The sequence below is a fragment of the Scaptodrosophila lebanonensis genome, unplaced genomic scaffold (assembly GCF_003285725.1).
Source record: "Scaptodrosophila lebanonensis strain 11010-0011.00,11010-0021.00 unplaced genomic scaffold, SlebRS2 tig00001415-arrow-pilon, whole genome shotgun sequence".
In the NCBI taxonomy this organism is placed as follows: Eukaryota; Metazoa; Arthropoda; class Insecta; order Diptera; family Drosophilidae; genus Scaptodrosophila; species Scaptodrosophila lebanonensis.
The window spans coordinates 11,344,908-11,357,019 of record NW_022060742.1 but is presented as its reverse complement, the minus strand read 5'-3'; positions in this window follow the sequence as shown (position 1 = coordinate 11,357,019).

Here is a 12,112-nt window from a genome sequence, read left to right as displayed (position 1 = left end):
TCATTTCATGTCATCTGAAAAGGAATACCTGATGATGTGACGTTAAGAGTGTCGTAATACTTGAGTTATAAACAGTTGCTGTATTCTCCATTAGGAGACCAATGCTATTTTCTATTTCTTTCAACAAAAACACCAAAAAAAGAAAAAAATTCGTTATCTGTAGATGAGAGAAGACAGGACTACGTATGCTTCCTTCAGAAAAAGAAATCGCATATTTGGGCATATAGTTTAGCCATAGGTAGATTCAGTCAAGCGTGCTAACATTTTTAAAAATTTCAGAAATCTTTGGAATATGCAAGTTGATGTTAAGAGTAATTCAATAGCCGTTTTTTTGGGAAAGCATTCATAAACACCTCTAGTATTGGTAGAAAGCTATCAATAGTCGTCACTAATAATTGTTTCGGTTGTTTGAGGTTTCGAATTTAGAAATTATATTAAAATTGTGTTTTTAATGGGAATTCATCGCAAAAATAAACTCTCAATTAAAAAAATAAAAAATATAGATCCGAATGTTTCGATATAAGTATTTGCATTTCCAAATCATTGACGTAGCGACAACAAATTTGGTCTCAAATTTAATGTTAGCTTGTTGAACAAAAACTATCCGAAGAGTAGTGCGTATCGATAGTTTTGCAAATATCATGTGAAATCTCTGGATCAGGTGTATTGTTTAAAATTATAACATCTTCTATTTATTATCAAACATCACATTCAAAAAACATCAGTTATTATATATATATAATACATATTTCCCTGAGGTCAGCTGGATATTTATTTGCCTATAAATTGACTCTATTCGACAAACTCTTCACATGTTTTGAATAAATGATATCTAAAACTACAATTAAAATATTTGCTTCGACATAAATAAATATAAAGGGTAAATGAAAGTCAGCATATCGAAGGTTTACTTTTTCCTTTTTCTTCGTGTGTAGTATGTTATGTTGAGGTTTACAATTTTCAATTGACAGCCTTGTCTGTTTATTTGATTACAAGTGTTGTAGACATTTGCTGCATTCGTTGTTGGCCCACCCACGTCCACCCCCCTGTCAGTTTACCTGTAAATTTGGAATCTAATTTCAATATTGACCCATGTGCCTATGCTCTGTGCTTGTACTTGTGATTGTGTTTGTGTCACGACGATTGCGCAAAATTTATCGCTTTTGTGCATTTGAAATTAATTTGAAATTAATTTTCGAATCGATTTTTAGCCGCCTTTTGGTCTCCATTACCATAGTTGTTGTTGGTGTTGTTTTTGTTATTCTTGTTGGCACTTTTCCATGTAATTACATGTCGTACTTGATGTGCTTGTTATTGTTGTTGTTTGCGTTGACATTGGCGCCTCGGGCCCATTTGATTAGATTTTGAACCCAATTTTGTTGCGGTTCGGTTCGGTTTCATTTCATTTTATTTTTATCCGCCTAAATTGTTGGGTAATTAATTGGAAAAACCTTTTCGATTATGCAGGTGGGAGGCATGAAGGGCATAGATACAAAAAAGTGATGGACTACAATTTTAATTAGTATTGTATTAGTAGATAGTAAACAAAAAATGGTGTAGAAATTGGACGGTTTAATAGGCCTCCTCTCTGCTCGTTGTCCATGTAACAGGAATAGAATGAAATAAAATAAAATATGTAGATGCTTATATTTTTATCAAAGAGCTGTTCAATATGTGCATTTAAAAATGCGTCTATTTTCCTCATTTTTTGGCAGTGTAAAACTATTTTCCGAATTTTCAAACAAATATTTTTTTCTATTGTGTATAAATAGTATTTGATTGCCTACTATGTAAAGCTCTACCAATTTAAAGAACATCAATTAAAATTAATTTAAATAATGAAGATTCGTGAAAAATTGTACTACAGAATTGCATTTGTTTGCACAACACGCCTCTCAACACTGAAACTGTTTTACAATTGAACCTAAATTAAATAATGGAAATGTTTTAAAATTTAACCTAAATTAAATGATGTATTTTACAGCTATAGAATGTGAAGCTAAATAAATTATTCAATTATTATAAATTTCGGAAAATAAAAAGTTTAAAGCTGCAATGCAGAGTTGCATTTGTTCCAAGTAGTGCGTAAATTTTTGCACAACGTGCATCTCAGCACTGGAGCTTTTTCTATATTTAACTTAAATCAAATATTGTATTTTCTAGCGATAGAAAATAAATTTTAATTTAATTTATAAATTTCCGGAAGTAAAAAGTTTCTATCTGCAATGCAGAGTTGTAATTTGTTTAAGTACTGAGTACTTTTTCAAAACGCGCATCTCAAAACTGGAGCTTTGTGAAAATCTAACTTGAATTAAATAATGGAAATGTTTTAAAATTTAACCTAAATAAAATTATGTATTTTCTAGCGGTAGAATGTGAAACTAAATACAATCCGAGTTAGTTTATAAATTTCAAAAAATAAAAAGTTTAAAGCTGCAATGCAGAGTTGCATTTGATCCAAGTACTGAGTACATTTTTTCACAACACTGGAAATGTTTGAAAACTAAAATTAAATAATGGAAATGTTTTAAAGTATAACATAAATAAAATTATATATTTTCTAGCGGTAGAATATGAAACTAAATACTAACCCAGTTAGAAAATAAAAAGTTTAATGTTACAATGCAGAGTTGCATTTGTGTCAAGTATTAAGTGCATTTGCACATCACGCATTTCAACACTGACACTGTTTAAAAGTTGAAAAATATTGCACACTACTACATAACTACATATACTATGTGTAACATTATTGGACAGTTAAATGCATTTGATGCACAATTAAGGCCATTCACGTTTGTGGCTTTCATTGCAATTTGAGGCAAAACTAAATGCACCGAAAACCACATAACGCTGAATTCCAAAATTAAAATGCATCAAATTTTGAGCTTGATTTGATTGATTTTAAATGGCATTTAATTTGACAGTTGATGGAGGCTGAAAATTGGTCCAACGGCCGTGCAATTCCACTTGACAAAAGTGTTGGCTGATTTGGATGTGAATGTGGATTATGCCGATGGTGAGTCAAAGGTCAGCAGCAATGACAACAGCAGTAAGCGGAGCTGTAGTCGTACACCATTCCTTGTTGGTCGGCTGATTGACATTTGATGTACCTGTCATAAACCATGAAAAGCTACTTGAAACATATTGCACATCGCTCTATAAATATGCAAAATAATCTCAGATTGAAAAATAATTGCACCGTTGCCAGACAGACCATGACACGCTCAAATGCAAAAAAAAGAAGCAGGACGATGGCAACTGCGACGTCGTCATGGACGTGGACGTGGACGTGGAAGTGGACTCTGATGGTGAATGGTGAGCGGTGATTGCATTTCTTCCTGCCCAGCTCGGTCGTCACTCATCCGAGTCTTTTGCATTTTGCATGCGGTCCAAGTGATATATGAGTGTACCACTACATACATACATATATATGTATATACATATATTTTGTTCGCCATTTACTTGTTTTTCGTTTTTTAATTTACTTCCACGTACATGTTTGTATGTGTGCCAGGAGCTTGGTTGGCAGCTCCGTGAAACTGAGACGCTGGACAAATAGTCGTAAAAAATGAACAGGCATTGAGTCAATATTGGAGGCATACAATATTTAAATGTGCTTAAGTATGGCGTATTGCGATATACTATATGTATGTGTGTGTGCAATTTAAATCAAGCAGTGAAAATATTGTTGGAGTGGTCAGCAACTGCATTGCAGGGTAGAATAATTATAAAGCAGGTCTACTCGTAAGACCTTGGAATAAGTCAGGAGTGTAGGGAAGAACTTACTATCTATAGAAGTGCGTACATATTGTTTAAAATTGTCTTAAGAGCAGTACTGTTAAGAGCTTTCTGTTTTGTTCTTTTATTTTATGTTTAAAAAATCAACAAAATGTGCTCTCGATAAATAAATCCTTATTATTCTTAAAGAACGATCTAACCGTTAATTTGTGATAAGAAGCATTGTTTTTAGTAATGTGGGGGAATTTTATTTTCTCAACGGACAGGTATGCTTCGATTCACAGCAGAAGGCTACCCTAAGAGACTTAATTATTAAAAAATTTCAAAAAAAATAAAGAACAAGTATGATTGCATTAAAATAACAAATTAAAATACATAAATAGATAATAAAATATGAAATATAATTAAAATCTAAAGGTGGAGAATCACTAAACCGTTGGGGGAAAGTTTATTAGCCAGCACCCCCTACTCACATATGTTTTATATATTGAAATAAACATATCCAGGTAATCTTATTAACCAATGAGATTATTTCTCATGCAATGCCAACAAATTAAACTAAAAGTGCATTCGAATTTTCTGATTTCATTACTTTAAATCAAATATTAAATACTTTCCACATTCGAAACCTCTTCTAGATCGTTATCATAGAAAATATGTAATCCCAATTTTATTCACTTTTTTGAACGATTTTCTATATTATTTGCATTCAATCTTTTGCCCGAAGATAATTCAAGGTTAAGATAATGCTTGTATTTGGTTTTAAAACGAGATTTTGAAAAACAAAAAAACAACCAAGAACGAAAGAAAGATTAAAGGTGAAGTAGTAAGAGACTTACAAGAAGTGGGTAAAATTTATTGGAAATAGTTGTGGTTATCAAATCCACTACCTACTGATAACTTGTCTATAAACAGTTTGTTTATATGTAGTTACTATAAGCTGGCCAAACTAATTAACTAATCAGTAACAAGCTACGAAAGTAATCAAGTTGATTGTTGATTGACTAAAATAATTCCGTATTATTAGTAACGCTAAGTATTTGTTACCCCTGGAGCTATCTGGGTTGTAGTTCCCCGACCAAATGACAAGAGAACTGAATTGTTTAAAGTGGAAATGGAACCAAATAACTTCTGCATTAAATAGCTTTCATATAAAAATACAAATAAGGAAATTCTTTAAATCCTTATAATTTTCTCATTTTTAAACACTTTTTTTTATCATTTCTATGCTTAATCGCATAACCTCTTGCATAATTTTTTCCGATGGTGAAAACCGTTTAATGGAATCTTTATCTTTAATGAGACGGCTTGTCACTCTATGTTTTTGTTATGATAAGCTGCAAAGTTTTAGTTGCGAGTGTCCTGTCAGGTATTATAGGAATTAATGATCTGATCTTGTTATCATTTAACTTGCAATCAACTGCAGAAGAAGGCACCAGAAATGACTAGTATGGCGCAGGTCCAGGTCCACTTGTTGGGAGTTCGGTTTGACCTTCGAGCTATTGCTCAAAAAACTTTTATGTTAGGCTAATAGCAATAGACTTGATACAAAGTTCAAAACTGCTTAAATGTATTCTTGTGGAGGATGATTCGAAATGTCGTCTGTCTGAAAAGCTGTTCCTTACCTTCTCATTTCGAATCTCAAAAGATATAAGCTATATATTGAACTACAGTGTAGTTTTTCTAAGCTAGAGAAAGTGAAAGCTCACTTTTTTCCTCGATTAACGCAACTAGGCTGAGATATCCAAATAGATTTAGTTGCAATCTTTCAGATTTCTGCACACGATTCTCTCGTACTAGACCAGATGTCACAGCAGAAACTAATTAAAATATAGTCGTACGTATGGTCAGCAGACTGAATAAAATGTGTGTATATCTCAAAGCTCAAGCACATTTCTGTTTTACCAAATCGGCTAATTATATATTTATGGCCAAAAAACGCACTAGACCAGCACAGTCCAGGTTCCATGCCAATTTGACAGACGTGTGTGTTTTCCTTTATTTTTCTTTTGTTTTTCAGCTTGCTAATTCCGTTTGCTATTTCCTTTATGCCCAATTCGGTTCACACAGCAGAGCAAACGACATGACTTCATTTTCATTTTCTTATTGTTTTATCGCACAGCAATCGCTGTCGAAAATCACATGCACACACGTCATAAATGTCAACTACATAAGAATTATGACAAACATATATAAAAAACGAGACCCCCAAGACCCGTTGCAAGAACACGGAAAACAGAGCAATTCATATACGAGGTCTGTTTAAAAGAAAAGGCGAATTTTGAATTTTCCCTGACTGTTTATTTTTTTTATTTTTTAAAATTTATTTTATTTTTATATATTTATTTATTTATTTTTTTTTTTTTTTGTTATATTTGCCAATTTGAATTAATAGTTTGTTGTTGGCAACTGAAAAGATTTCTACGTTTGTGTGTCTTTCGATTTTCGACTTTTGAACAAAAATGGATCAAAGAATATTTATTAACAAACACAATACCGTATTCATGCCTCATGGAAAATTTCTTGTAGAAGCTTCCTAGTGGGGTAAAAAGGAAGGAAACCACCGTATTCAGCAGATTTGGCTCCCAGCGACTTTTTCCAATCCCCAAAAGTGAAGAGACTAAAGAAAAGAAAGAAAGAAAGATAGAAATTGATGTTTATCTCGTCAGAATCGAAGAATGAGCTGAAAAGCGCATTTCAGAAGTGTTGCCAGGATTGGAATAAGCGCTGGCATAAGTGGATTATATCTGAATGGGATTCCATACTTTAAATGGGAGTAAATGGATGTTGGTGAAAAAATAAATACTTTTCAAAAAAAAAAAAAAAAAAAAAAAAAGAGGTTCATAATTCATCATTTCTTTTGAACAGACCTTGTAGACATACTTATATAGCATGTGTGGCATAAAGTCATAGGCAAGTTGGTTCTATGGGGTGCTGTCGGTTGGCCATATCTGAACTTAAGATTTCGTGGTCCGTGACCATTTGGAAATGTGATAATTGCAGCAGCAGCCACCGTTGCCAACTCACAGGCGTTGTAATGAGCTTCGCCTGGATGGCTGAATGGCTGAATGGCTGGTTGGTTAGTTGCTTGGCTTGCCTTCCTAGAAACTCACACAATTTGACACAAAAGTGCAGCTGGGCTTGGCTAGGTTTGGATCGACTTTGTCGAGTTGGCCGGGTGGGTTCTCTCTGCCACCGCTGCTACCGTTGCACATTTCGCGCGCTGCGCTTTGTTTCGCATTTAATGTGACAACGTCACTTTGTTGTTATTGTTGCTGTTGCTGCTGTTGTTGTTATCTGGCTGTTAATTTCCAGCACAGCGCAAGTTCACACTCTTAATTGGATTTGAAAGTGCAGTGCAGCATTGCCCAGCAGTTGACACCTTCCTAGCCTTTCCTCCAGCTGCCTACTTTATTTCGCTATCTTCCTAAGGCCTCCTCTCCTCTCTGGGTAAGAAGTTTAGCAGACATGACAGCTGATTAGTTTGCTTTGTGGCATTAGGCGGCATGGCGATGGCGATGTCGCCTCTTATGGGTTTGTCTCTGGTCTCTTCTTGTCCCTGCCTGGATGTTGTGAATGAGGTTACTCCAATGAGTGGCTTGGCAGTGAAAATGTCTGCTTGTAATTGTTTTTAGTAAATCAGCCAAAATAATGAAAATGTGTTGAAGCTAAGAGGAGCGGCTAAATACGAGGAGTTATCCAAAGATAAGCAAGTGATATACTCGTACTACTGTGGGAGAAGCAAGCAACAATTAGAACCATAAATGTTTGAAAACACCAATGGAAGGACACCAAAATTTCAAGTTAAAGAAAAGGTGCGAGCAAGAAAAAGTTCCTCTCTTCTTTCCGTCTGTACGTTCTTAGAGTTAACATGAAATATAATCTCCGAAGAAAGTAGATCGGTTTAAAAACAAATAAGAAAAATACAAATGATAAAGACTTTTCAAAATGTAAAGCAGAAATGTGAAGAGAATTAACCTAGCGCTAAAAGATAGTAAAAAGTGACTATGTGTGAAAGAAATTGAGTCAGTAAAGAAGTGTTGTGAAAAGTAATAATAGGCATAAATTGTTAGATATATTTGTATAATTCACATAAATAAATGAAAATTTGTATTGTTGAGTCTAGTTTAAAAAAAAAAAGCTGTGGAAAAAAGTTTAAAGAAATGAAAATAAAGTCAATAAAAATGTGTCATAAAATGCACACTTTAAATCGTCTCCATCGCTTAATTAATAATTAGTGTTAACAGTCAAAAGTTTATCAATTATTAAAAGTATGACACGATTTAAATATTTTTTCAGCTAAAAATAATAACAATTCTGTAGAAAAACTTACTTGAAATTTACGTTTCTGCTGTACTTTTAATTGACTTACAATTTTTTGAAGGAATGCATAATGTCTGCCTTACTTAAATATCCTCCTTAAATATCCTAATTTAGTAACCGAACGATATTCAAATGTTTTGTCTCGAACTTACTATGTGAAATGTGTTTTGCAGGCGGGAATATCATTATTTATTTAGTTATTTCTTCATTGACAAACAAAGCTTTCGATGAAAAAAAGAGAACTTGAAAAAAATAATTAAAATAACATCTAATAACAAAACTGACTCAATGGTGGAATATTATTTGTCTGTCCGGCAGAGAGAGAGGATGCAGTTAAAAAAATAAATAAAATTAAATAAAACTTTTTATTTATAATAAAAGATCAACCTTTTACAGTCTAGGAGGAAAGGGAAGAGGTAGCTGAAGATTTAGATTTGAGAAGATTTAAGTGAGGAGAGAGAAAGTTCATTTGAGAGTAAAAAGTAAAATGTATTACAATTAGAGCATAATAGATAGTTAAGACAAGTATATGATTGTCCAGTCAGTGTAAAATTCTACTAAATTTTCGCCAGATTCTTTAGAGAATTGTTACTATGCCTTAAGCAATAAATGAGAATTGAAATGGAATGCAATTTAAACACAAGTTGGTTGAAATCTCTACATCATTGTTATGTCAGTCTGTCGAAAGCTATTTCCAATTCTTAAGTCGTCTCTTCCACACTGAGAAGAAGAATTGAAGTGTGAGCTAACATGATTGTTCCATTTTCGTATTAACGACAAACAATTAGAGCTGAAAGCGTTGTAGCCATAAATCTCAATAAACGTATTCTAAATTATACTATCTATGGAAACAAAAGCAGTTAAAGCTTTAATTACCATTATAAAAATAGTGACAGAGGAGGGGAGAGATAGAGAGATGAAGAGATGAAGAGAGTACGAGAAAAAGAGACGAAAACTTACCATTAATGGTTGGCTAATTCAATTTTGCGCTGATACATGGCATCTATTGGCCAGTTTAAATGCCAGTTTAGAGCCCATGATGCCAATTCTTAGCCATATTTGTGTTGCATACGCGAGTGGACAGCAATTACACAAAGTTAACGTCGTCGTCGGGGCCAATAAAACTCCTACTATAACCATAAAACACAAACTCAATTACAGCGTTTGATGCTCAAGGCCACAAACAACGCAAGTTACGATGCGTCAACATTTTTAACACGTTGTCCATGGAGCCTAGTACTGGTACTGGTACTGGATCTGGGCATGGGCATGGGCATGGGCCTGAGAAGAGCCAGTTGGGGCCGCCTGTCTGCACTGCGTCCAAAAGTGATGCATTGCTTTATTACCCCGAAAGTGAGGCGCGGCTGGGCCGACCGGCTATATGCATAATTATGCGCTGCAACGCCCTCTGTCAGCGACTTGGCTGCTCAGTCAGCAGGCAGTCGTGTATCCTTTGCCTTTGCCGTTGCCTTTGCCATCGCCTTTCCACTTCCCGCTTGCCTTTCCCTATGGCTGTTGCCATAGTGGCGTAGTTTTCTGAAGCGCATTCGTGCAGTTTTTAGCGAGTTTTTTTCATTTTTATTTTCTTTTTTCTTTCCTTTTTTTTGTTACTTCTTTGCTAGCCTGTCTTGTCAGCAGGATTAAGCAATTTTCAGCATGGTTTGCGCTTTTCGCTTTACCTGTCTGCGCCTCGTCGTCGTGGCAACTCCTTCGCCTCCACGGGCTGCCCACGTTGACAAAAAATCTGCGGTGCTAAAAATCTGCGATGCGTAAAATTTTGTTAATTTAAGTTGCGTTGCAGCGCGACACGAATCTCCCATATGCTTGCAGCCCTCAGCTCTTCACACTCCACACTCAGCACATTTTGTTGCCGCTTAACGGAGGTGTTAATGTGTTGGCAGCGGTTGAGGGAACTTGCAACGTGCAGCATTTTTTCTTTCCTGCTTTTATTAATTTGATTGTTCGCTCTTTTATTTTATTTTTCCATTATCACACGTTTTAGAGGGTGTGAGAACAGACAACGGATGTTTGGGTTTCAATTCAGAGATGTAATATGTTTGAAAGACTGGGTATGTCCCTGAGTTAAGACATAGTTAAGGTTAGAAAAGGTTACAAAACTCTCAAGAGAATAATGTCATATTATTTTGCTAGACAGGGATAATATTTAAAAATTCTGTCGCTATTTGTTATTTAATGTTTAGTGCTTCAGTTTCTTTTCTTCCAAAGCATTATTAGATAGATCGATTTACGTTAGATATAGCTTAGTTGAACTTAGCTTAGTTAAGTGAGCCTCTGATGAAGTTCTGTTGGGTTGAAAAGGTGAATTAAGTATCTTTAGATAAAGTGAAGATTAGTCAGAATTAAAAGGTGAATTAAGTATCTTTAGATAAAGTGAAGATTAGTCAGAATTAAAAGGTGAATTAAGTATCTTTAGATAAAGTGAAGATTAGTTAGAATTAGACTATAGTTACAATAGAATAGGCAGGGTGAGGTTGGTTTGGGTTGGATTAGATTGTAGAAGGTTAGGTTAGGGTAGGTTGAATTGTGTTAGGTTAGGCTGTTTGGTTAGGTAAGGCTTAAGGACTTTGGGTTAGAAGAGCTTAGGCTAAGCTAAGGCATGTTAGGTTGAGTCGGATTGGGTTAGGCTCCAAGCTTGGGTGAGGTTGTTCTAGGTAGGGTTAAGTTACATAAGGCTAGACTTCGTTATTTAGACTTATAGTATGTATATAATAAGAAAAGCAATTATTCCTTAACAAGTGTTTACAAAAGTCTTTTCATGATCATGAGCAATTCTTCAAAATACTGGCCAGGCCGTGCTTTTCAGTTAATTTATGTTAGGTTAGATTTAGTAGGGTTAGCTGAGTCAACGATAGGATGGACTGAGGTCATTTATGATAAGGTAGATAGTGAATAAGTTGGGTAACGTTTCTTTAGAAAAAGGTGCGCGCTTCATCATTAGCCTGAAGTATTTCAAGACTTGTATGACATACTCATGACCAATGGGAAGTATGAGAACTAATATTTTGCTATAATAAGTTAATTTAGCATAATATCTTTTTATTTCTGCCCTGGCATATATACTTTTGTTATAGTTTATCGGTACTTAACTAATTTCAACTAAGCTCAAACTTCAATATTCATTTCCCCAATACATCTTTCCCCTTTATAAAGCTGTAGCAAGTCTGTAAACACGAAAACATTTTAACATCTCATTCTCCAAGCGGTTTTTAACTCATTTACACCACAAACCCACAAACAACTTTGCCTTTTTTTTTTGCCCACCTTCCGACCTTTGAGTAATCATTGTGATATCCTCACGTTTTTTTCTGTTGCTGCCGCTTCTTTATGCACCAATTTTCGCAATCATCTTGACCTTTTGTCACCTCTTGCAAAATAACAACAACAACAACAACGACGACGACAACAGCAATAACAACAACCGCAAAACAATCAAAAATAAGCCACAGCAGCCGGCAGCAAACTGACAAGCAGTTCCACATATCGCATTACAGGCAGCAAACTTGGCCCAATGGTGCACAGATATGAGCAGACAAAGCGATATGCAAACCTCACTGCATCCTCCTCCCCTTCTGCAACCCACGAACCTTGCAGGCAGTCAGCCAAACTGTGAGGAAAAATTAAATTCGTGCCGTGCTACATGAGCCTTTTGAGCCCACGTTTATGCATACGGCAACCACACTGGCTAACAACTGATATCTTTCATCAGTTTGGCAAATGAAATGGGCTGATCCTCTCCTATCTCATCTAGTTCCATCGCAGATGAATGACGACTACGTAACAAAATTGAAACGATGTAGAAACAGTTGAAGTTTTGAAAAAAATAACAATTCTTGTAAGAAAAATAATCACACTGTTCCTAATTCATTTTGCTGTTCCAATTCCATAAATTATGCTTTTATTTTCTTAAAATTGCTCTTTGGAATGTGGAGCTTGGTCAATTTTTCGCTTGTAATAAATGTTTCTTTAGGATTTATTGAAAATTGATTTATGAGCTATCAAATAGGCTTCTATTCATTATAGAAAAGCGCTG